The sequence below is a fragment of the Puma concolor genome, chromosome B3, assembly GCF_028749965.1.
Source record: "Puma concolor isolate L17-30 chromosome B3, mPumCon1.1.hap2, whole genome shotgun sequence".
NCBI lineage: Eukaryota > Metazoa > Chordata > Mammalia > Carnivora > Felidae > Puma > Puma concolor.
The window spans coordinates 64,162,991-64,187,354 of NC_141672.1; the positions used below are offsets into that span (position 1 = coordinate 64,162,991).

At 39.9% G+C, this 24,364-nt stretch overlaps 1 protein-coding gene across 5 annotated transcripts in view; it reads right to left on the reverse strand.

Annotated features, from left to right (window-relative positions):
- The window catches only part of PRORP (protein only RNase P catalytic subunit), a 137,812-nt gene that overhangs the window by 12,473 nt on the left and 100,975 nt on the right, over positions 1–24,364 (reverse strand). The window contains exons 6-7 of one of the 5 annotated variants that reach the window (XR_015252427.1): positions 23,010–23,239; positions 15,060–15,119 (exon numbers count right to left, since the gene is read on the reverse strand). The exons of 3 other annotated variants lie outside the window; for them this stretch is intronic. The gene's annotated coding sequence lies outside the window, so the exon portion shown is untranslated. Of the gene's footprint in view, positions 1–15,059; positions 15,120–23,009; positions 23,240–24,364 lie in introns of those variants that run through there. One more of the 5 variants, XR_015252426.1, reaches the window with a different exon arrangement.

Here is a 24,364-nt window from a genome sequence, read left to right on the forward strand (position 1 = left end):
GTCTTACAGTATTTCCTGTACTTAGATTTTGCTGACCGCATCCCTATGGTATCATGTAACATATTCTCCAGTCCTCTGTTTTTGTTATAAATTAGTAGTTGGATCTAGAGAGTCAACCAAACTCAAGGATTTTTTTTGGTGTGTACTCATGTATGTGTGTGTATGTGAAACTCCAGTTCCTTCATAGAACATGAACGAGAACTTCTCTGTCAAGTCAATAAACAGGGGGCACTGGAGATACAGATATAAAGACACAGTAATCCCTAACCTCCAGGAGTTTACAGTCAAATGATTCTAGCAGAATTGAATAAGTCTAAGAGGGAGCACAAGGGATGGGCACTTAAATCACACTGAGGGTAGGGAGGGTGGTCAGGGACGTCTCCACAGAGGAAGCGACCGCTGAGGTTTCAGATGAATTATCCAGGCAAGGAATGGGAATTTCCAAGGACAAGGAGCAGCATGTTGAAGGTGGAAGCTCTTTATTAGTACACCGAATTCGAGGAACTGCAAGCTGTCAAATGTGTTTCAAGCAAAGGTGTGGGATGACCTGAGGAATGCCACAAATAAGGCTGGAAATAAATGTAGAAGTCAGTTCACAAAGGTCCTTGTAAGTTGTGATAAGGAATCTTTTCCCACCTGAAAGCAATGGGGGGGAAACAAAGAATTTAAAACAGGAGCATGGTATGACTACCAAGTTAGATCAAAACTGTGAACTTTGAGAAGGCTAGACTAGGAGATCAAGTAGCGGGGGCGGGGGGGGGGTTCTGCAGTAATTCAAGTAAGAGATGAGAACTGAGGCACGGGCAGTAAAGCTGGAGAGAAGAGAGCCTTCTAAGTTAGTAGAGTTAGTGGAGCAGAACTGATCAAGCTTAGTCACTGATTACCTGTGGAAATGAGGAGAGGGATAAACCAAGGAAGACTGGGACAACTGGACAAATGTTAGTACCAAGACAGGGTCTATGAGAAGAAAAGCTCATCATATCCCCAGGTGGGAGATATCCAGTGGGCAGCCAGTTATGTGACTCTACTATCTAGCAGGGGGCTCTGGGCTGGAGATAAAGATTCCAAGGCATCATGGAGTAGAAGTTTAACAGGAAGGATACAGAGAAAGGAATAAAACTGAGGATGAAATATGAAGAATACTATTTTTTGAAGGCTAGAATGATAAGAATTTAATGTCAACTGAGGAATGGTCAGAGAGATAAAGAAAAACCAGGAGACAGAAGTCTCTCAGACTATCAAGAGCTTTTAAGAAGAAAGGAGAGGCTAAGTATCAGTGCTTATAGAGACACCAAGGTGTGGCCTGCAACGTGGAGGAGTCATTTTGAGGAAGCCATGGGGACAGGAGTGAGATTTCAGTTGGTTTCCTAAACTACATAAGGTTTGCTTTTTCCAGAGAGACTCTGTTTTACAAGCATATCTGTATTTTGTTTACCAAAAATAACAATTCTGCTTTTTCATTTCAGAAACAATGTTGTGTGGTCTCTTCAAAACTTCCAACCTCCAGAAGCTTCATTTTGAAGGGAGGAGGTATTTGATTTTATTTTTTTAAAGACAGAAGACTTGAGAATATTTACATCCTGATCAGAAAAAGTCAGCGGCAAGGTAAAGGATGAAGATACAAGGCACAGAAAGGATAATTGTTGGAACAAGTTTCCTGAGAAAGCAGTAAGAGAATCCAGAGAATAGGCAAGAGAGAAAGAAAGAACACCTCTAGCACTGAAATGGATTTGAGCATAGATAAATTGGCTTGACCATGTGGCTCGTCTATGTATGTGTGTGGTGTGTATGTTGAAATGTGAGGTCACTCCTCCTGACAGTTTCTATTTTCTGTGTGCGACAGGAGGTGAGTCACTGGCAGCGGGATGGTGGGGAGGGTAGAGCAGGAGGCTTGATGGCAGAGACACGGAGGAGATACAGCTGGTGTGAGATTAGGAGTGAGAGCTGACCTCGGACTCACAGAGCAAGCCAGACAGCATAAAAACCCAGAAGAGGGTGGAAGCCAGGAGTGCCTTGAGGCAGCAGCAGTTGGCACAGTAGGGAGATTTTCAGCAGGCAGCATCCTGGCTGAGTGAGAAGGCCAGTGTGGGTAATGATAATCCCTTGCTCCGCATTTGGTCCAAAGGCACTTACAGGTGGAACCATCATCAAAACATCAGTCATCTAATATCGCTCTCCCTATTTACTACTGAAGATCTCATTCCAAATTGTTATCAATATAGGATCTGTGGTTTGGGGGTTCTGGCCTGAGTCAGGAATTTCAAATTCCTATTTATTTACTCAGATTGCTTTATTTTTAAAATGTGAAATAAGTTACCTCCCACCCTCTTCGCTCCCCCTCCCACTATCCTCAACAGTATTATGAACATTTATCTATCAAGTTATCATCAATAAAAATGTAAAATGACATCAACTCACATACAACTTCTATATGGAAAGATCTTTGGAGCAAGGATCTCAAAACCATCTGGCTTTCATGGCATGTTCTTTCTGGCAATGTTTCTCGCCTCTAATGACTTTTGGAAACCACTAGGGGTCAATTTGATAAGGGGTCCCAGGGGGCCACATGTTAGTGCTGAAGTATGTTTCCTTCCTCAACCTACCTCTCCACCTTCAGCCCTACCTCTCTCCTTTTAATGTATTAGTGTGGGGGGGGGGGAATGGGGGGTGGTGGTGAGAAGTTGTATTTACTTATCTTAGCCTTAGTTAAGAGCAGACGCCCCCCCCCCCCCCAGTCCCCAATTCTATTCAGCTAGTTGGAGCCCAGTACCCAGTGGATAAGGCACCCAGTATCATTCCCTGGCAGCTTCTGATGGTAATATTCAACGTGTGAAATGAGTAAGTGTAAACAGCTCTTCAGGAATCATGGAAAGTTGAAATTCCTGCACTTGGCTGGGGACAGTTTTCTTTAAAGGATCTAATATACAGATGGGAAGTGGGAAAAAAAGAGAAAAGAGGGAAACAAACTACAGGAGACTCCTAATAACAGAGAAAAACTGGGGGTTGATGGATGGAGGTGGGTGGCAGATGGGCTAGATGGGTGATGGGTATTAAAGGAAGGCACTTGTGATGAGCACTGGGTGTTGTACTTAAGTGATGAATCACTGAATTCTACTCCTGAAAACCAATATTGCACTGTATGTTAACTAAAATTTAAATAAGGAAAAAAAAAAAAAAGGACCTGATGTAGAAGGGGAGCTTAATTAAAGTAGAAGTTGTTCTCTCTGAAAATGGTCAGCAGCTGTTTATAGGTAAAAACTGATCAGGTGGGGTGTTTGAGGAGCAAGGCATCATGCATTTGACTGGTCCAAGCTTTTGGAGGCTTCATTTTTTCTCAGATAAAACCATACTAGTGCTCACACCAAGGAAGATGTGAAGTGATTTTGTCTTTGACCTGTCTCCTCTTTACACATACACACAGCTGTAGTTCAGCACCTGAACTGCAAAATGAAAAATTAATTTAAAAAAAATTTTTTTAAGTTTATTTGAGAGAGAGAGTGCACAAATGGGGTAGGGTCAGGGAGAGAGAGGGAAGAGAGAATCCCCAGGCTCTGGGCTGTCAGTGCAGAGCCTGATGCGGGGCACAAATTCACGAACTGTGAGATAATGACCTGAGCCAAAACCAAGAGTTGGATGCTTAACTGACTGAGCCACTCAGGAGCTCCAGAAAGCAGATTAATTTTATTAAAATTTTTTTTTTTCAATGTTTATTTATTTTTTTTTTTTTGGGACAGAGAGAGACAGAGCATGAACGGGGGAGGGTCAGAGAGAGAGGGAGACACAGAATCGGAAACAGGCTCCAGGCTCCGAGCCATCAGCCCAGAGCCTGACGCGGGGCTCGAACTCACGGACCGCGAGATCGTGACCTGGCTGAAGTCGGACGCTTAACCGACTGCGCCACCCAGGCGCCCCGAAAGCAGATTAATTTTAAATACAATGTTGCTATGGGGCACCTGGGTGGCTCAGTTGGTTAAGCATCTGACTTTGGCTCAGGTCGTGATTTCATGGTTCATAAGTTCGAGCCCCAAGTCAGGCTCTGTGCTGACAGCTCAGAGCCTGGAGCCTGCTTTGGATTCTGTGTCTCCCTCTCTCTCTGCCCCTCCTCCACTCACACTCTGTTTCTCTCTCTCTCTCAAAAATAAATAAACATTTAAGTCAAAGGCAAGCAAGAAAAGTAAGTAAAAATTCTTTGGCTCATTTTCTGTCATGTGCATTAATTAATTTTGACAATTATTTCCCACAAACTAAGAGAATATGAAATCACTTTAGATACACAATGAATGATTCTATAGAGGCAGTGTTCTCAGACTCAGAAGACTACAAACACAATGTTTATAACTGATGCACTGTGCTCTCCACAAAGTTTACAGCAGAAAAAACAAGGCAAGTCATAACTTACACTGAACAATGGAGTTTTCTACTTGTTTCTGTGTTGTTTCTACCATCTGCAGGTAAGCTCATACCTAGTTTCATTCTCTCTTCTGTTTTTGTAAGTCTCAGTGTTCTCTTGAGCTAAGTTTTGGGAAGAGAATTCCTGCTCAGGTGACTGCTATATTCAACATTTTTCTGTATACCTTAGAAAATACCAACAAGAAGGAGTTTAGGAAAACCACCAAAGTTTTGGCTCAAAGCTTCTCATCATGTTTTCATTTGCCAACTACTTACTGGTGCTGTCTCAGCCTCAGTTCTATCTTAGAGAGAGATATCATTCTTTGCTTAAGGAAGATGAATGATACTTCGTTGTTGGAACTGTTCAAGAGCTATCCACCATGTAAGATGTAGATTAGCACTTGATGAAAATGGGAGAATTAGAAGAAGATGAAAAAGGAAATGTTTTAGAGAAGCGGCAGAAGCTGGGGTGAGGAGGGGAGGGGTACTTTACTGGGTGGTATTCAAATGGAAGCTTCATAAACATGGTGGTAGAGTTCCAGAGAGAAAAGGCTGAGACTAAACCAGGGTTCCACTCCCATCTCTGGGACCATGTACTCTGACCACAGAAGATTTAAAACTTTGATGACTATGTAAATTTCTTTGAATCTCTTGGAAGAAAGCATATACACAAAATACTGTTACTTTATTATGATGTCATAAATGATCCCACTGGTTTACACTAGACTCACCATGTTCTATATATCCTGCTTTCATCAGTCTTTGGTATTTTGGGGAGATTTGAATGATCTCACGTTGTCTTTATTCAATGAAACAATTCTACTGAGGAAGAGAAATGCCCTTCCTGCCCTGGGAACATCCTGTCAAGTGTGGGATGTGTTTCCTGCATACCTTGTCTTCTCTGATGCCATTAGCACCCACACAATTGTCCAGCCTTTTAGAGAATGATTAACTTGGCCAAGATGGATTTCCCCAGCTAGCTGAGAGTCAGCACTGTCTAGAAAATAGAAGATTTGGCTCCTGACTCATAGTATGACTTTTCTCCAAACATTACATGCATCCTTTGGTCTTTTTAGTTTCTCTGTAAGATATTTGCGTTTCCTTTATCACTGTGAGACAGAAAAGGATAGTATTTTGAAGACTGAAAACTAATTTCAGGAAGATTAAATTAACTTACTCGGATACATTTTAATTTCCACTTGCAACAATTTAATAAAAATTTCCACTAGGGTTCTAGATCCAGTCCATGTACAGGGAGTAATCTGCTCACACTGATAAAGTATGTAAATACTTTCAGGCTCATAGATACCATTTAATGACTAGAAAAGAAAGAATATGATGACTGGGGCTGTGGAGGCTTGAAAATTTATGTAACCTTTCCATGGCTGCATTGATTTACATAGGTTCTGTTTTAGTAGAGAGCCACACACAAGAGTATATTATGGCTATTGATTTTGTTCACTTAAAAAAGTTTTTTTTTTAACGTTTATTTATATTTGAGAAAGAGAGACAGAGTGTGAGCAAGGGAGTGGCAGAGAGATGGAGATAGAATCTGAGGCAGGCTCCAGGCCCCAAGCTGTCAGCACAGAGCCTGACATGGGGCTCAAACCCATGAGCAGTGAGATCATGACCTGAGCTGAAGTCGGACGCTCAACTGACTGAGCCACCCAGGTGCCCCTTGATTTTGTTTTCTGGAACAAGCCTGTCAGTTCTAAATATATGAGAGACATAGGAATATAAAAAGACACCTTGGATATCTCCAGTTAATGTTCCAAGTCATCTTATACAGTTCTGTAGTGGAAAGGCTGATATGGTAAATGAAACTGAATAGAGACATAAAAGAAACTTTTGCAATTCATATCTAGTATTTGATAGTATAGTAATTAACAGCAATAAGCTTTGATATCAGGCTGCCTAGTTCAGATTCTGGCTCTACTGTGTCAGAGCTGTGTGACCTCAAGAAAGTTACATTTCTTTTTTGGGCCTCTGTTTCATCATTGGTAGAATGGAGATACAAATTGGGTTATTATGAGGATTAATTTAGATTCATTTAGCTACAAAGCACATGGAAAAATACTCAATAAATGCTAGCTATTATTAGACAGTACAGTCTGGATTAGTAAATTTAGACCTCCCAAACCCCACTGTATTCCCACTCCCTCAAAAAACAAAAACAAAAAACAAAACAGAAAGAGAATAAAACAGATAAAAAAGAAAGAAAAGAGAGATTCTTTTGGTATTATCACAGACCTCGGTGATTTTTGTATTAATCTCTCTGTCAACGCTTGTTAAGAGTAGAACATAAGCTTTCAGGTTAAGAAGACAAAAAACACATGCATCTAATATTAACCCCACTTGAAAACCTACTAAAACTATAATACAGAGCCTTCTAAAATGACAAATCCACAAGAACCTGGAAACAAGGGAGATAACAGCAATAAAATTTGGAAGCTGGAAAGGAGATGGACAGGTGGTAACTAATCTTGCAGATCCAACAAAGTCAATTTTGAAGAGGGGTGAACTAAGAACCAACCAACCTAATTTCTCAAAATACTCCAGAACTGGAAGCAAAGGAGGCAGGCTAACTGGAGGCGTATGTCTTCACTCAGAAGACCTGGATAAAAGCTGTTAAGGAAGCATCAGATTCCTAAATCTTCCCTCCCCACTCCACATACATACTGTTTCTGCTGTGGTGGGGGTAGGAAGTCTGAAGGTTCATTACTTGGATGTGGTAAATCAAAGGATCTCTATACTGGAGTACTGTGCACATTTCACAGTGTGACTACAATACTGAAAAATAGGCATGACGTGAATATACGTATATTGAAAGCAGGATGTAGAGAAACTCAGACCTGTTCCTGTTCCTCTACTTGGCTCTCAGAAACACTGGCAGTAGTAAGCCCTTGGCCCTGCAGTCAAGAGATTGGAAACTCTCCTTTGGGGAATCTGACCAGGCAAAGAAAAAACCCTAGACATCCTGACTGTTGGGAATTCCCCAACAAATGGCCCACCCAGATCATCCTACCATGAAGTCAATAAGCCCCACCTACACACCCAGAGCTTCTAATCAGCTCTTGAGATTATGTTTAATCTTAAGCACATAGCAAAGAATTATCACAGCTGTGGAGAGCCTATGACATGGAAGAGTCTAAAATAAATAAGAAAAAAAACAACAACAAAAGACTATAAAGGGACAAGGCCAAAATCCTACAAAAACTTATTAAAATCATGAGATAATATATATTCATTATGTATTTTTTTTAAAGGAAGAAAATAAAGAAGAGCTCTTAGGAATTAAAATATGGCTGCAACCATGAATTAAAAAAAAAAGCAATAGAAGGGTAGAAAGAGAACACTGAAGAGGCCTCCCAGGAAAGGAGCAAAGGGATAAAAATTAAGAAATTTAGAAGACCAGCCTGGAAGATCTAACATCTGAATAAGAGACAGAGAGAGACAGAGAAGAAGAAAGGGAGAGAGGAAGAAGGGAACGAACAGGGAAAAAAGAGAGGAGGGGTCATCAATGAAATAATCAAAGAACATTTCCCAAAACAGAAAGATACGAGTTTTTAGAATGAATGGATAGCAACTTGACCATATCAAGTCACACTACTGTAAAAGCTTACAATGCTGGAAACAAAAAGACAATTCCAAAAGCTTCCAAAGAGAAAAAAAAAATCATATAGAAAAGATCGGGAGTCAGAATGTCTTCAGATTTCCACTCTTCCTGTAAGCAGCCTGAGATGATCTTTGAAAATGGTTCACTATTCAGTTGACCCGGAAAATCATACAAAATCATGCAAATCAAGAGGTTCAAGGGTGCCTGAGTGGCTCAGTTGGTGAAACATCAGACTCTTGATTTCAGCTCAGGTCACGATCCCAAGCTTGTTGGGATTGAGCCCAGTGTCAGGCTCCGTGGTGAGCATGTAGCCTGCTTGTGATTCTCTCTCTCTCTCTCTCTCTCTCTCTCTCTCTCTCTCTCTCTCTCTCTCCCTCTCTCTCTCTCTCTCTCTCTCTCTATCTCTCCCTCTCTCTCTCTCTCTCTATCTCTCCCTCCCCACCCCATCCCCCATGCTTGTGAGCATGTGCTCTCTCTCTTAAAAAAAAAAAAAAGAGGTTCAAATCTTCATGTTCACTTTAACAACACATGTGAAACTGCCTAGGCCATCAAGGGTATGCATATCCAAAAAGCCACACAGTATCTGAAGGATGTCACTTTGCAGAAGCAATGTATGCCATTCCATTGCTACAAAGAGTGGGGCTAGACACAAGGTTGGTGTCCCAAAAAGAGTGCCAAATTTTTATTGTACGTGTTTAAAAATGCACAGAGTAATGCTGAACTTAAGGATTTGGATGTAGATTTTCTGGTCATTGAGCACATCCAGGTGAGCAAAGACCCCAAGATGTGGTGTAGAACTTACAGGACTCATGCAGATTAACCCATACATGAGCTCTCCCTTCCACACTGAGATGATCCTTACTGAAAAAAGAGCAGATTGTTTCTAAAGCAGAAAAGGAGGTTGCACAGAGGAGAAGGATATCCTAGAGGAAACTGAAGAAACAAAAACTTATGGCTCTGAAGTACATTCTGCATAAACTAAATGCAAATAAAAGTAAAAAAACAAAAACAAAAAACAAATGTCTTCAAATTTTCAACACTGGAAACATAAAATACTATCTTTAAAATTCTGGAAGAATATTATTTCTAACCTAGAGATCTATTTTCAGCCACTCTATCATATGTAAGAATAATATAAAGACACTTTCAGACATGGAAGCATTCCAAAATTTTACCTCCCATGCATCCTTCCTTAAGAAGCTCCTGGAGAATGTTTTCCACTAAAGATACTAACCCAAGAAAGAGGAAGACAGGAAAGAGAATCCAATACAGGAGAGAGGCAATGGGAATTGCAGGAGGATGGTGAAGAGAGATTCCAGGATAATTGTCTATGTATCAGATTCAGAGGGCAATCAATCTAGATTGGAAAGTGAGTCCAGAGACAGCCACACTGGGGACAGTCATCACCACGATCTCCACTACCATCACATCATCATTTTCATTTGAGCATACAGTGCTCAAATGCATGAGCTTGTACTTGGCTGTCTTAACCACAGTCTGGAGTTACTATACTCTCTACTCCCTGCCCTGCTGCCTGGATCAGTAAAGACTTGCATTTTACTGAAAATGCAAGCAAGTTTTGCTTTGATCTACTCCTAAAAGCTGGAGGAAAGCCATGTGAGTGTAGAGGCAGTAAACAGCAGCCTGTTTGGTTTGACCATATTTCTGTCAAATGTTTTGTAACTGATCCAAACTATAACTCTGCCAGATGCCTGATAAAACCTCTGTTTCCTAAGACTCATGCCTAACGCTGAATGCTTACTTCCCCAGAAGGGGCTCTTACAAGCTTTCAGAGAAGCCATGAACCAAAGACTCTGTTCACCTTCTCCAGGGAGTTGTCATCTAATAGCAACAACACTGGTCTTTCTTTACACAGCTAGGGTTGAGCTTGCTACTTGGTTTTTCTAAATTTTTTTTTTCAACATTTATTTATTTTTGGGACAGAGAGAGACAGAGCATGAACGGGGGAGGGGCAGAGAGAGAGGGAGACACACAGAGTCGGAAACAGGCTCCAGGCTCTGAGCCATCAGCCCAGAGCCTGACGCGGGCTCGAACTCCCGGACCGCGAGATCGTGACCTGGCTGAAGTCGGACGTTCAACTGACTGCGCCACCCAGGCGCCCCATGGTTTTTCAAATCTAAACAAAGAAGAGCAAGAAAATTATTTATACCATACTCAGGGTGTCAGGATGAAGAAGAGGTTAGTAGAAGAAAGAAAAATAAGTTAGGGCAGAGAGCTTCTTAATCTGACAGGTATAGGAGAGTTTTATTATTATTATTCTTTACATCATACATTTACATTTAAAGTGTTCTTGGGGCGCTTGGGTGGCTCAGTTGGTAGAGCATCCATCTCTTGATTTTGGCTCAGGTCATGATCTCCCAGTTCATGGGTTCTAGCCCCATGTCAGGCTCTGCTGACAGCATGGAGCTCACTTGGGATTCTGTCTCCTTTGCTCTCTCTTCTTCCCCTGCAGGCGTGCATGCACGTATGATCTCTTGATAATAAATAAACTTAAAAAAAAGTGTTATTTATAGATGATTATGTTTCTCTCTCTCTCTCTCTCTCTCTCACACACACACACACACACACACACACACACACACAGGCTCTGTAATATGAATCATATGAAGTTCCCAATATTCTACCATTTTTGAGGTGCAAAATAGCAACCTCCTATGTTTAAATCTAATAGTTGAGGCTCAGCAATGTACCTTATGCCCTTGAGGTGAGTTAAGAGCCTAAGTTTCCCCATCTGCAAAGTGTAGAGTGAAAAATAAAACAACAGAGAAATCAAAGAGTAGAGTGAAAAATAAAACAACAGAGAAATCAATGTAATGAACTCTCATAACTGTGTAACTCTCATACTATGTATGCCCAATACAATAATTCCTGTCCTCCAAAAAGTTAAAATGTAAGACTAAATGGGGAAATTCCTTTGTGTTTCCCAGAGTAAAGATCTGGCAAATATTATATTCACATAAGTATAGTTTAATGTAATGTAACAATGAGAACTTAGGAACAGTTTTTAGAAATCCCCAAACCCTCACATTTCCCTCACTTCTGCTTTTCTTAAAGAAATAGGGGCACAGAAACTGGAAATGGCAGGAAGCAATAATGGGGATGTGATTTGAGGGAGAGGTGTGAGAAGAGGAATTAGATATCAAATGAGACAAGTGTATTCACTATGCTCTAATCAAGGCAGAGATATGGGCAGACTGAGTTGGTTCTTGGTAGAAGAGCTATTTTGAGGCTTTTTCCAAGCATACAGAATAAACACTCATGTAAACTAAAAAGAATCATCTTCTTTTCTCCCTTTAGTATAATTTACTGGGCAATTCTGGTGGGTCAGAAGCACTTTAGGGGCGCCTGGGTGGCGCAGTCGGTTAAGCGTCCGACTTCAGCCAGGTCACGATCTCGCGGTCCGTGAGTTTGAGCCCCGTGTCGGGCTCTGGGCTGACAGCTCGGAGCCTGGAGCCTGTTTCGGATTCTGTGTCTCCCTCTCTCTCTGCCCCTCCCCCGTTCATGCTCTGCCTCTCTCTGTCCCAAAAATAAATAAATGTTGAAAAAAAAAATTAAAAAAAAAAAAAAAAGAAGCACTTTAAACATCTTTATATACATCTTCACTTCATCCTCATAGACGTCCTATGAATTTGGTACCATTATTAGCACCCTGCTCCTAATGCCCTTTTATGTACGAGTAACTGAGGCTCAGTAAAGTTAAGGAACTAGCTCAAGGTCACAGGCCAGTAAATAGCAGAGCCAGGTTTCAAACCTGGGCTAATTCTAACTTCAAACCCATTCTTCTTAATCAGTAACCCCCTTATACTGAATACATCTTGATTCTAACTCCTTTCTTTTCAAAATGTTCCCCCTTCTTAATCCTGCCCCTTAATCTATAGCTGTGACTATGATTTTTCCAGTAACATCTATTGCTTCCTCCTTCCTGAGTTGTGGGAAATCCCTAGCTACTTTTTTTTGACAGCCTAACGCTGTATTTCTTACACTGGGGTATGCACAAACAGTACTTGGCAACATATTGGGGGCACCCAGAAGCCCATAGGATAAACAGGCACATCCTCCTGGACTGACCATTTTACTTCAGTTTTGAGACTCTCCTTGCTTCTGATTTGAAAACAAACCCAGAACTGCTGTGATATCTTCAACTGCAAGATCTATACTGACTTTTAAGATGAAAGAAACAAGACTCCAGATATATTTTCTATTTGTGGCAGGGTCATATACTGCAACCTCTGGTTATAGGTGCTTTCTCCTCTACAAGTGTTAAGGAGTGATCACTGGGCTGTAAAGTAGGTCAGCAGAGAACAGCACTCTAACCAGCCCAGGAACAAAGGCAGACTATGGAACACTGCCCTAATCTGACTGTTCAAAGACACTTAGAAAACTTTGTACTTACTGGAAATGCATATATTTTTAAAAATGCAAATTTTAGAAAACTATGTTTAATGATGGCATTTCTGTGCAAAATAATTGTGTGTATGTGTGAAAACAGTCTTGAAAGATACATACTTAACTGTTATCAGTGGTTTCCTTTGAGGAGCAGAACTGAGAGAACTTTCAATTTCTTCTTTTTTTTTTAAATTTTTAAATGTTTGTTTATTTTTGAGAGAGAGAGACAGAGACAGAGCACAAGCAGGGGAGGGCAGAGAGAGAGAGAGAGGGAGACACAGAATCCAAAGCAGGCTCCAGGCTCTGAGCGGTCACAGAGCCTGACGCAGGGCTCGACCCATGAACCACGAGATCATGACCTGAGCCGAAGTCAGACACTAAACTGACTGAGCCACCCAAGTGCCCCAGGAATTTTCAATTTCTATCATTTGATAGTATTTGACTTTTTCCCTAATGAACATGTATACTACCTTTAGAAAACAAGAAAAACATCTGATGGTTAAAAAATAGAAAGAAGAAAGTGGGGGAAATGGGTGAATGTTGCCAAAAGGTACAAACTTACAGCTGTAAGGTAAGTAAGTTCTAGGAATGTAAAGTATAGCATGGTGACCACAGTTAACAATACTGCATTATATATTTGGAAGTTGCTAAGGAGTAGATCTTAAAAGTTCTCATCACAAGAAAAAAAAAACTATATGTGAAGTGACGGATATGTTAACTAAATTTAGCATGGTAATCATTTCACTATTTCGAATATCTATAAAGCAAATCAGTATACCTCAAACTTTAGGTATACAAATCAGTATACCTAAAACGAAGGGGAAAAATAGCAACAACAGCACACACAGCAATCCCCCAAACTAAAGATAAAAAAGGATTCCTAGAGATCTTCCAAATCAGTAATTCTCTGAATGACTGAGCCTAAAAGGTCAATCTGAAAATCAGCAGATCTCAGAGTAGGTTCTACCTGAATTTATTTAATTCAATTCAGCAAATATGGTGTCCACTCTGGTAGGCACTACTTGAGGTGCTGGGATATATAGACCTTTTTTTTTTTTTTAATAGATCTTAATATGAATAAGATTCACTTCTTTTGGGGCGACTGGGTGGCGCAGTCGGTTAAGCGTCTGACTTCAGCCAGGTCACGATCTCGCGGTCCGTGAGTTCGAGCCCCGCGTCAGGCTCTGGGCTGATGGCTCAGAGCCTGGAGCCTGTTTCCGATTCTGTGTCTCCCTCTCTCTCTGCCCCTCCCCCGTTCATGCTCTGTTTCTCTCTGTCCCAAAAATAAATAAACGTTGAAAAAAAAAAAAAAAGATTCACTTCTTTTCTTCCAAGAGTTCTGTCCAGGGACACAGACATGTAAACAAATCACTGTAATATATATAGTTTTAGTGCAATACAAAAATTTACCAAATGGATATAACTCTTCTGCTCCAGGTGACAGAAGGGTAAGCAAGACATGGTAACCTACCCTCAAGGAGCTTAGAGCTCACTGGGAGTAAATATAAGGTGTTGGCAGAATCTCTACAAAGGAGGCTGAAAAGAGAGGCCTGTGGCAAGTATTGAAAGTTAAAATGAAATGAAACGAAACTTCCTAGTCACATGGGGGAAATATAGGGGAGAATATTCTAGATTAAAGAAGTAGCAAATGCAAAGGCACAGATGAATGAAACAACACAGTATGTTTAAGGAAAGGCAGGAATTTTAGGATTGGTGGAGTGTACAGTGCAGGGTAGGAGGAAGGAGGTGCTGAGAAGGTGAGAGAAGGGCCAAGAGGTACGGAGAAGTCAAACAATCAGGACTGTGCACTGTACAGTACCTTGGGTTTATGTGATGACAAGCCTCTGAAGAGCTGTGGCAGCAGAGTAGTGACACTTTCAGATGTCCATTTCAGAAAGAGCATTCTCACTGAGGTTCAAAATGTAGGGAGGTCAATTATTAAACTTCAGCAGTAGTGAGAGATGAAGAGTCTAAATAAGATAGGACAAGACAGACGAGAGAAGTACAGCCCAAGTGAAATATGACATGAGCTGCAAATATAAGTTTGGTAGCCACATTAAAAACAAATAGAGGGGCGCCTGGGTGACTCAGTCAGTTGAGCATCCGACTTGGACTCAGGTCATGATCTCACAGTTCGTGGGTTCCAGCCTGCATGGGCTCTGTGTTGACAGCTTGGAGCCTGGAGCCTGCTTCGGATTCTGTGTCTCCCTCTCTCTCTGCCCCTCCCCCATTGATGCTCTGTCTCTCTCTCTCTCAAAAATAAATAATAAAACATTAAAAATTTTTTTTAAAGTTAAGAAAATAAAAAGAAACACAAAATATTTTTACTTAACACACTACATTAAAAATGTAGTTCAATATCAAAAATCAAAAGTTCAATATGAAATTAATATAAAAATTATTAATGAACTAGTTCCTATCCCTTTGTACACTAAATCTTCAAAACATGGTGTATTTTTCACACTTACAGCACTTCTCAGTTTGGTTAGCCACACTTCAAGGGTTCAACAGCCCCACTGACTGGTGGCTACCATATTAGTGCAGGACTGGAGGGATTAATTTAGGAGGCAATATTGATTTGCAGGATTTGTTAATTTCGTGAATGTGGAGAATAAGAAGGTAGAAATACCTGGAATTGCTGGCTTGGGTAACTGGATGGACAGTGGTACCAGCAAACCAAATAGAGGATATAGAAAGAAGAATGGGTCTGAGGGAGGGAAGGGAGGAGACAGAAAGTTTGGTTTTAGAGTGTTAACTTTGCAATGAAGTTATTTGCCCAAGCTAGTAACCTAGCTAATACATGACAGAGCCAGAATCCTGACCCAGATCTCTTTGATGTCAAACCTTTTCTAAAGATTACTCTAAGTGAGGATTTGACAAAAAAGAAGGATGAGGCATGGGAGGTCAAAGTCTCCCTTTATTTTCATTCAATATGAAATACCTTCACATTGACATGTCTCAGAAAACAAAACAAAAAAATTAAAAATCCCAAGTATGTGAGGCTTTTCATTCCATCTCCAAATTTCGTGCATTAACAGTGCAGCCATAATTTTCAGCATTTTTGAAAGACAGCAAGAGATTTTTTGAAATATGCCCAATTTAAGAAATCTAATGTAAAAAAATACACTTTCCAAGGTACTATATCCTACTTTGTAAATTTACACCAAGCCTAGAAATGGGATTTTTAAGATTTCATCAAAATTATGTCCATACTGTAGGTGAAGGTATTAATTTTTAAGACTCACCAGATAGTCAGAAAATTACTAAGACCTTCTGATATGCTAAAAAGTGCAGTCTGATTCTATATGTGAATTCACAGATGTTTACTTGAATTAAATTTTGGTTTCTCCTGCATATACGCCTAGGAAGAGAGTATTGGGAAAATGATACATCCAAAAGTAGGTGGCATAATAGCTGTCCTTGAGATTATTTGCTGCTTCAAAATACAACTGGTTGCCTTAGAAATGACTATGATCACACACACTCTCACATGCACATGCGCCTGCCCATATATGCCCCAAAGCTATCTATGAATGGGAATAAACAAAATAATTTGTTTTCAAAGGCATGATTTTCCAAAACAGAAACAGGCAAAGTGAGAAAACTTACCTGAGTCAGTTTTTTTTTTTTTATTTTAATTTTTTTTTTTTCCAACGTTTATTTATTTTTGGGACAGAGAGAGACAGAGCATGAACGGGGAAGGGGCAGAGAGAGAGGGAGACACAGAATCGGAAACAGGCTCCAGGCTCTGAGCCATCAGCCCAGAGCCTGACGCGGGGCTCGAACTCACGGACCGCGAGATCGTGACCTGGCTGAAGTCGGACGCTTAACCGACTGCGCCACCCAGGCGCCCCACCTGAGTCAGTTTTAAAACAAAGAAAAGAATGGTTTAAAATTTGACCACTATCCAGGAAATGGTAGCCACAATATTTTTAAAGGATGCTAAAATTAGAATGTATGTGTACAGAATGCAGTCTGAGTAGTAACTCTGGTGATAGTGAAATGATTTATAAACCACCAACTCTGTGCCAGTCTGCACAACATTCCTATCAAGCACTCTGTTTAAAAAAACTTTTCTCATTTTTTAAATAGAGAACAGAGCAGAAGACCCTTGGTTTTCCAGTTAGACAAGGCAGGACAATTCATGTCCATGGGAAAGTTATTTCAGTGTGACATACCACTGAGTTGAAATGGCAATGGTATGGCTTCATTTACTTACTCCTATTAGGCAATATAGGAAATGCAGAAGCAATAATGTGCCTGTTATCTGTCACCTGCCAAAAGGAAGGACAATGCTGTTTGTAAGATGTAGACCAGGCAGGCATCAAATTCTAGAAAATATTGCAGTTGGGAGTTATCACAAGAAAATCATTTTATGAACTGTCTTAGTCAGCTTGGGCTACCATAACAAAATATCATAGACTGGATGGTTTAAACAACAGAAATGTATTTCTCATAGTTCTGTAGGCTGGAAGTCTGAGATTAGGGAGCCAGCATGGTTGGATTCTGGTAAATGCTCTCTTCCTAGCTCACAGACAGCTGCCTTCTCACTGTGTCCTTGGCGTGGCAGAGAGAGAGAGCTGTCTCTTCCTCTTCTGACACTAATCTCAGGTCTCTTCCTCTTCTCATAAGAACCCCCCATGACCTCATGTTAACCTAAACATTGGTAGTTAGGGCTTCAACATGGCAGGGGTACACAATTCAGTCCATAGCCCATAGCATGAATCAGATCATCTGTTCTTATTTACCCACTGCCTGATCTAACCAACTCATGATATGCTGCCAAGCTGGCATTCAAACGGTGAGAATTTGATCATTTGCTTTGAGAAATATTGTTCGTTTTCGGGGAGGCAGAACATCTCTGAGAAAAGCACAGTATATGGATTCCGTGCAGTACTAGACAGCTGTTAACCTCTGGGCAAGTCACTTAACTTCTGAGCCTGTTTCCTCATATGTAAAATGACAAAAATACAACCACTTACTCCAAAGAAACATGTGAGGATAAAATCAGATAATATCTATGAAAGGACTCAGTAAGCTGTAAAAGACTACATATTGTTATTGTTAGGCTATGAAAGCACAAAAATGTGGTCCATTTATACATGGCTTTGACAGATCCTAAAAGATTACGATTTTAAGAGAATTAAGTTTTCATGAAAAAAGAGTGGACATATATTTGCAAAGATGCTTTAACTCCTTGATTTAAGCACATTCATTTCTTCTTGGTTTCACTGTCATCACTTGACTTCAAGATGCAATTAGGTCTCCTGACTGGTCTTCCAACCAGGATTCTCCTGGATCACTGCCAGGTTACTTTTCCTGCTATTCATTCTACTTTCTGGGATTCATCCCAATTTCTGGGATTCTAGGCTATCCTAAATTGTAGGTATGACAAATCCAGAATTACCTGGTGAGGAGAGGGCTACATATGCAGGTTTGGAAATTATAACACAGAACAACATACACAACACAGGAAGAGTAGCATAGTGGGAAGACCATGAACTTTGGAGTCAGATTGGCATTTGAATTCTGAATCTATTACTTGTATTTATTTACTCTAGGAAATGGTTTAATTGCATCTCAGTTTGTAAAATGGAAAGTTAATTGCTTACTTCATAGGGTTATTTAAGCACAGTGTCTAACTTTATTAGTGTGTGTGTTTTAGTTTCTGTCCCTTCATATAAAACAGATAGAAAAATAAGATGTTAATAAAAACAAAATGGTTATGTGCATTGTATATTTAGAGTTTTGTTTGCTCCACTGCATAATCAGGTACTATATCTAAAGTGCAAGAAGATAAAAAGGCTACATTGGAAAAGGGAACAATTTAACAAAATAGTTCACATCTGTTCCCAAAATAAATCTTTTTTTTTTTTAATGTTTATTTTTGAGAGAGAGAAAGGCAGGGCACAAACAGAGGAGGGGCATAGAAAGAGGGAGACACAGAATCCAAAGTAGGCTTCAGGCTCCGAGCTGTCAGCACAGAGCCTGATGTGGGGCTAGAACCCACGAACCGTTGAGATCATGACCTGAGCCAAAGTTGGACACTTAACCAATTGAGCCACCCAGGCGGCCCTCAAAATAAATCTTTTGACATATTCAGATATCTCCTTGGTCAAAACATCAAATGTAAATCTATGGTTACACTGTAAATTAAGTTTGAGATTTACATTTTTGTCTGTAGGATAGGTTGGATTTGAAAGAAACAAAACTGGAGATGAGAATCCAGTTACGAGGATATAGTAGCTATTTAAGCAAATGCTAATAAAGATTTGAAGAGAAGGCTATAGAACAGAGGGAAGGAAGAGAACTGATTTGAGAAATAATTAGAAAGTAAAATTGGCAAGACTTGGTGAATGACTGCATTTGAGGGCTATGGAGAGGGAGGAGTCACAGACCACGCCCAGGTTTCTACACTGGATGCCTGGAAGGATGGTGGTATCATCTGTAGGAGTAGAGGTTAGGGATGAAGATGCTGACTTCAGTTTTGGACATTCTTAGTTCGAAGTATGTACTTGTCTAGGGTAGAGATGCAGATTTGGAACTTGACAGCCCAGAAAGTGGATGAGATCCACTAAGGTGGAGCCTGAGACAGAGCTTCAGGGAATATCAACACTTAAGGGGTAAGAGGAGCTCAAGTATAAAAGATGACAAGGAATGGTCAGAGTACAAGAAGAAGGATAAGAGTATGGACTCACAGAATTTACATTTCAAGAAGAAAAAAAAAATAAAGTACTAAATATAAGAGAAAATGTCTGCATGTCTGTATCTCCCCACTGAATTCACATATTGAACGCTAACCCCTAGTGTGATATTAAGTGGGGATGGGAGTCTTTTGGGGGTGGTGATTAGGTTATAAGGACAGACCCCTCCTGAATGGGATTAGTACCCTTAGAAAAAAGGCCAGAGAGATCTCCCTTGCCCTTCTGCCATGTGAGAACACTGTGAAAAGTTGGCTATCTATGAACACAGAATCAGGCACTCACCAGACACTGAATCTGCAAAGCCACGAACTTGACTTCCCAGCACCCAGAACTGTGAGAAATAAATGTTTGTTGTTTATAAAGTTACCCAGGTTATGGTATTTTTGTTATAGCAACTCAAATGGACTAATACAAGGACTAAAATATGTCCACTGGAACTGGCAATTAGGAAACTACTGATGGCCTCAGTGGGGCTAGTTTCAAAAAAGTGATGGGGGCTAAGCCATCCCTTAGGGGTTAGGGAGTAAATGGATAGCAAGAAAGAAATTGTATACTAGTCTTTTGAGAAGTTTTGAGAAGTTTAGGAAGAGAGAAACTAGAGCAAGCTAGCTGTTTATGAGTTAGTGATTAAAGCAATGGAGATCCAAAGAATCAAAAGCATGATACAAAGAGGCCAAAGTAGAATTTCAGGAAAGAGGGACAAACAGATCTGTTATAGAAGAACATGGATTTTGGAAAGAAGTATTTATAATCCTGTAACTTTGCCCTTTCCTAGCTATGAGACAAATTACTTAACCCTTTTTGAGTTGTAGTTTCCTTATCCTTAAGAAAGAAATACCACTATCTGTGGTTCCGCTGTGAGAATTAAACGAGATGCTACATATAAAAGTGCCTTGCACAGGCACCTTCTGCTTGCTCCACAGAACATACTCAACAAATACTAGCTTCTATCTCCCCACAGAAGTCACTAGTAACATTGAAGAGTGTCATTTCAACTAAGCAGTGAAGATGATGTTAAATTGTCCTAGATTAAGGCATTCAGTTATGAAATATTACAAATAGGGAACAAGAATTGAAAGAGAAAAAGGATCTGAGAGAGTTAACCATGTTTGAAGCCTAAAAAGGATGAGGCAAGTAAACTGCCAAGAAAAACTAAGGCCAGAGGAGCCCTCATGTCTTATATACGATTAGTGTACGTCCCCAAATTATTTGAAATAGAGGTCCCCCACTGGTCTATAAAGGGTGCAATTTGCAACAAAGATGGAAGCTGTAGAAAGCTGGACATGGAAAGGATCACAGGTCAAATGAGCCACGTCATGGAGGAAAGTTTTGATGGAGCCTGGTGCTGTTGATCATTTCAGCAAAGATCGAGGAAACAAAATATTTAAGAATATTAGCTTCCAAAGCAGACTTGAATTCAAGCATCCCTGGGCCTGTTAACAAATGTGAAGCACACAGCTAGAGAATTTGTGGGTAGAAAACATTCCCTAATTGCACAATCTCTAAACCTTCCCATCTGATTCTAACTATAACAGATGTTCAAACAAATATACGTCTCAAGTTTTCCAACCCAAATGCACAAAGAATTACTCTCTTCAAACATACATTCATTCTAATAATTAGTCTTGACATGACAGCTTTCTTAAATAAATTCAAAGTCATTCCAGATGGGGTGTGTGTGTGTATGTGTGTGAAATTATCAATATTTTCAGCTTCATATGTTGGTTACAGAGAAAACCTAACGTTTAAAGAATTTAGAACTGCACAGACTCAAAAAGCAAGATAATGGTATAATGGAATCCAATGCTATTCTTTTTTCATATCTCTCTTCCTAAATAAATACAAGAAATGCAACTCTCTCTTCAAAATACAGGGCACAGACTTCTTACCAACTGCACATTTACTGACCGCAAATCAAGGTGGATGAGCAACCACATAGCTCGGAAGAAAAAAAGAGATGCTGTGATCATGTGAGGGAAAAGAAAACTAGAAAAAACTTCCCATGTTTCTCTGTACAGGGAAGAAAGAAAGAAAGAAAGAAAGAAAGAAAGAAAGAAAGAAAGAAAGAAAGAAAGAAAGAAAGAAAGAAAGAAAGGAAGGAAGGAAGGAAGGAAGGAAGGAAGGAAGGAAAGAAAAGAAAAGAAAAGAAAAGAAATTAGAGAACTCTTTAAAGGCAAAGAAAAAAATCTTCCAATTACTACTGAAGGTAAAGAAAGAAGTGGTAAGTGAATTTGAGAGCAACTTAACACAGGTAGTCTGAAGAAAGACAAAGGTTGGTTTCTCCACAAAACTTCTTCCACCCCCTGGGAGAGAACTTATGTGCTTTCCTTAAAGAAAAGAGTTGCACTCTGGCAATGCTGGAACGTGGGAAATGACTGACTTTATTATAGGAAATTAATTTTGACAAACATCCAAATTAAGCATAGTAGACAAGGTCACTGTGTGGAGTTGAGCTGGCTGTGCACTGCACAACTCTAGGGCAACATTCACACAGACTAAGATGTGAGAGCCCCTGTGGGTGATGCGCAGCAGCAGCCCTGATGGCAGGCATGTACTGAAAACAATGTGAGCTCCAAGAGGGCAGGGGATTTTCTCTGTTTCATTCATGGTATCCCTGGCACAAAGAATAGGGCCTGGTACTTAAGACGATCAATTAAAATGTGCTGCATGAATGAATGCATTAATGAATAAAAGAAAAGGGGAAAACTGAAGTTTGAGAGCAGAGGGGAAGTATATGTTAGAGCAGGATTCCTTTCAACTGGAAGACTGAGCAAGTAAAAAAATCCAGAACCTTGGAATGGAATTCCTACCTGTTATGTAGGAGGAGAAAGAAGGGATGACAGAACCAGTTTGAACTGTCTTGCCAAGTTTTATTGTGCTCTGGCATGGACTTATTAAGAGTGAAGCTAAAGTTATATTAATAAAGAGGGGTGGAAAGACCATGTTGGCATAGATGGGAACTTTTCTTCTTATTTTTTTCTTCTTAGTTAACAGGCTAAGTATGTCAAGAAAAGTTCACTCAATTGCTTTTTTTCTATCAAAAGTATCTACATGGCCATAACCATACAGGGAGGTGGAAGTCAGAAGAGGATTTTCACCATAATATGACTCCCCCCCCCAACAAATAAATTCTTGAACACATGATCAAGTAAAATGAACACTGCAGAAGTGATCTCTAAATTGTTATACACTACCATAGTGTTAGCTGTTTTTATTATCCAATTAATAGAAACAGAATTCACAAAGAAAGATTAACCAGTCACGTAATGTCTACTGACCATATTCTGAACTTGAGCATATATGCATGTATATAAAATAGGTAACTTATATTATTCCTTGATTTTCATTCTGTTCTATTTATCAGGTTTCAACTAGACCTGTAGTCTGTTTCCTTAAAACCCTCAACATCATCTTTACATGATCCCATTAAATAGATATAGAATTTCTAAGGATATGGGCTGTTTCTATGGAATTTCTTTACACATTCACAGTATTTTTTTTTTTAAGTTTTATTGATTTATTTTGAGAGATAGGGAGAGAGAACACTCGAGCACAAGTGAGGGAGGGGCAGAGAGAGAGAAGGAGAGAGAGGATCTCAAGCAGGCTCTACCCTGTCAGCACAGAGCCCAATGCAGGAACCAAACTCATGAATTGCAAGATCATGACCTGAACTAAAATCAAGAACTAAAATCAGAAGCTTAACTGACTGAGCCACCCAGGTGCCCCATATTCACAATGTTTCTTAAAATTTCAGCTACAAAAATTTATTTCAGGAGAGCTGATGCCTCTATATGTCCTGTTATGATTCCTCTGATGACATATCACAAACAATTCATCTCACCAAAGAAATTTGCTAAGTTGCTCTATATTCTGAGCAATACAAAGGTACTTACTGAACCATATTTTTTCTGTTCACAATCTGTTTTCTGCCATGGGTTTTGGGACACACCATCTGTAATTTCCATTAAAACAACAAAAGCAAACAAAAACAAAACACATAGCTCTTCGCTGTATAAAAAATCTGTAGTTGGCTTCTCTGGGAGGAACCACTCCTACTCACAGCCACTTGATGTTTATTAGGATCTATTAGTTGAGAGCTGTGAAAAATAGAGTGGGAAGTTCCCTGTAACCAAAACAAAAATGTTACAAATACTTACGTGATCCTTAGCAATACCTGTCTCCTATCCACCATATGTTTAGGAGTTTAGTAGGTTATAGAACCCACCAAATAAAGGACAACTCTTCATGTGGTAATGTGATGTACCAAGCCATTAAAGCTTTATTTTTCTATGGGTAATAAATCCACATGGTTCAAAAATCCAAAAGAAACCAAAGGGTATTCACTGAAAAGTTTCCCTCCCATCCTATCCTCCAGCCACCTAGCGCCTTTCCCCAGAAGCAACCAATATTTTCCACTTGTTGGGTGGCCTTCTCAAGAGACATGAACAAGCAAGTGTGTGTGTGTGTTTTCTTTCCCCTTCTTTGCACAATGGGTGGCACAATGTATACTGCTTAGACTCCTAAGCACTTCTCCCACTGTGCCATGGATAGGGAATAGGCTTCTTATATGGGTTTTTTTGTCGTTGTTAGATAGAACGATAGCAGTTTCCTCAAGTGCTGTGTTGTGAAGGAGCTTGAGGCCAGCAGGCTTGAAGGACAGTATGTTGTGAATGTTCTGTAATATCTGCTACAGCCATCTATTCCCGTTCTGTGCCTTACTTTATCTTCTACATGCCTCTATTATAAGAATTACCACACTTTATTATGCTTGGGAAGGGGTGTCTAAAGGTAGGTACCATGCTCTTTTATGGATATAATGCAAGGTGCCTACCCAGCACAGGACCTAGCATATAATTAGCATTTAATAAATATTTACTCAGTGAATCCCACAGCAAAATTCCCAACGTTTAGGGAGAATGAGAGAGCTTTTCATATTCATGGAAGAGCTACTTCCCTCCATACAAAGATAGATTTGATCAACTCTGGAACTGTAGATATACAATGATGGTGTATTTGAAACACAGGTGACAGTGTTCTCCCTGTCCCAGTCAGAATTTTCAGCAATGCCATGTGGCACTCAACCTCCTTGAGAAAAAATAATTTTACAGAACTTTACACAGGATCCTATATGTATAATCACCTGGTTTCCAATCACTGCCATGTAAAGGGAAAATGGTTGTATAACATGTGATTTCTGAAACAAAGGTGAGGTGAGAGGGAGGTCAGGTGATGGTGAAATAAAAATGAA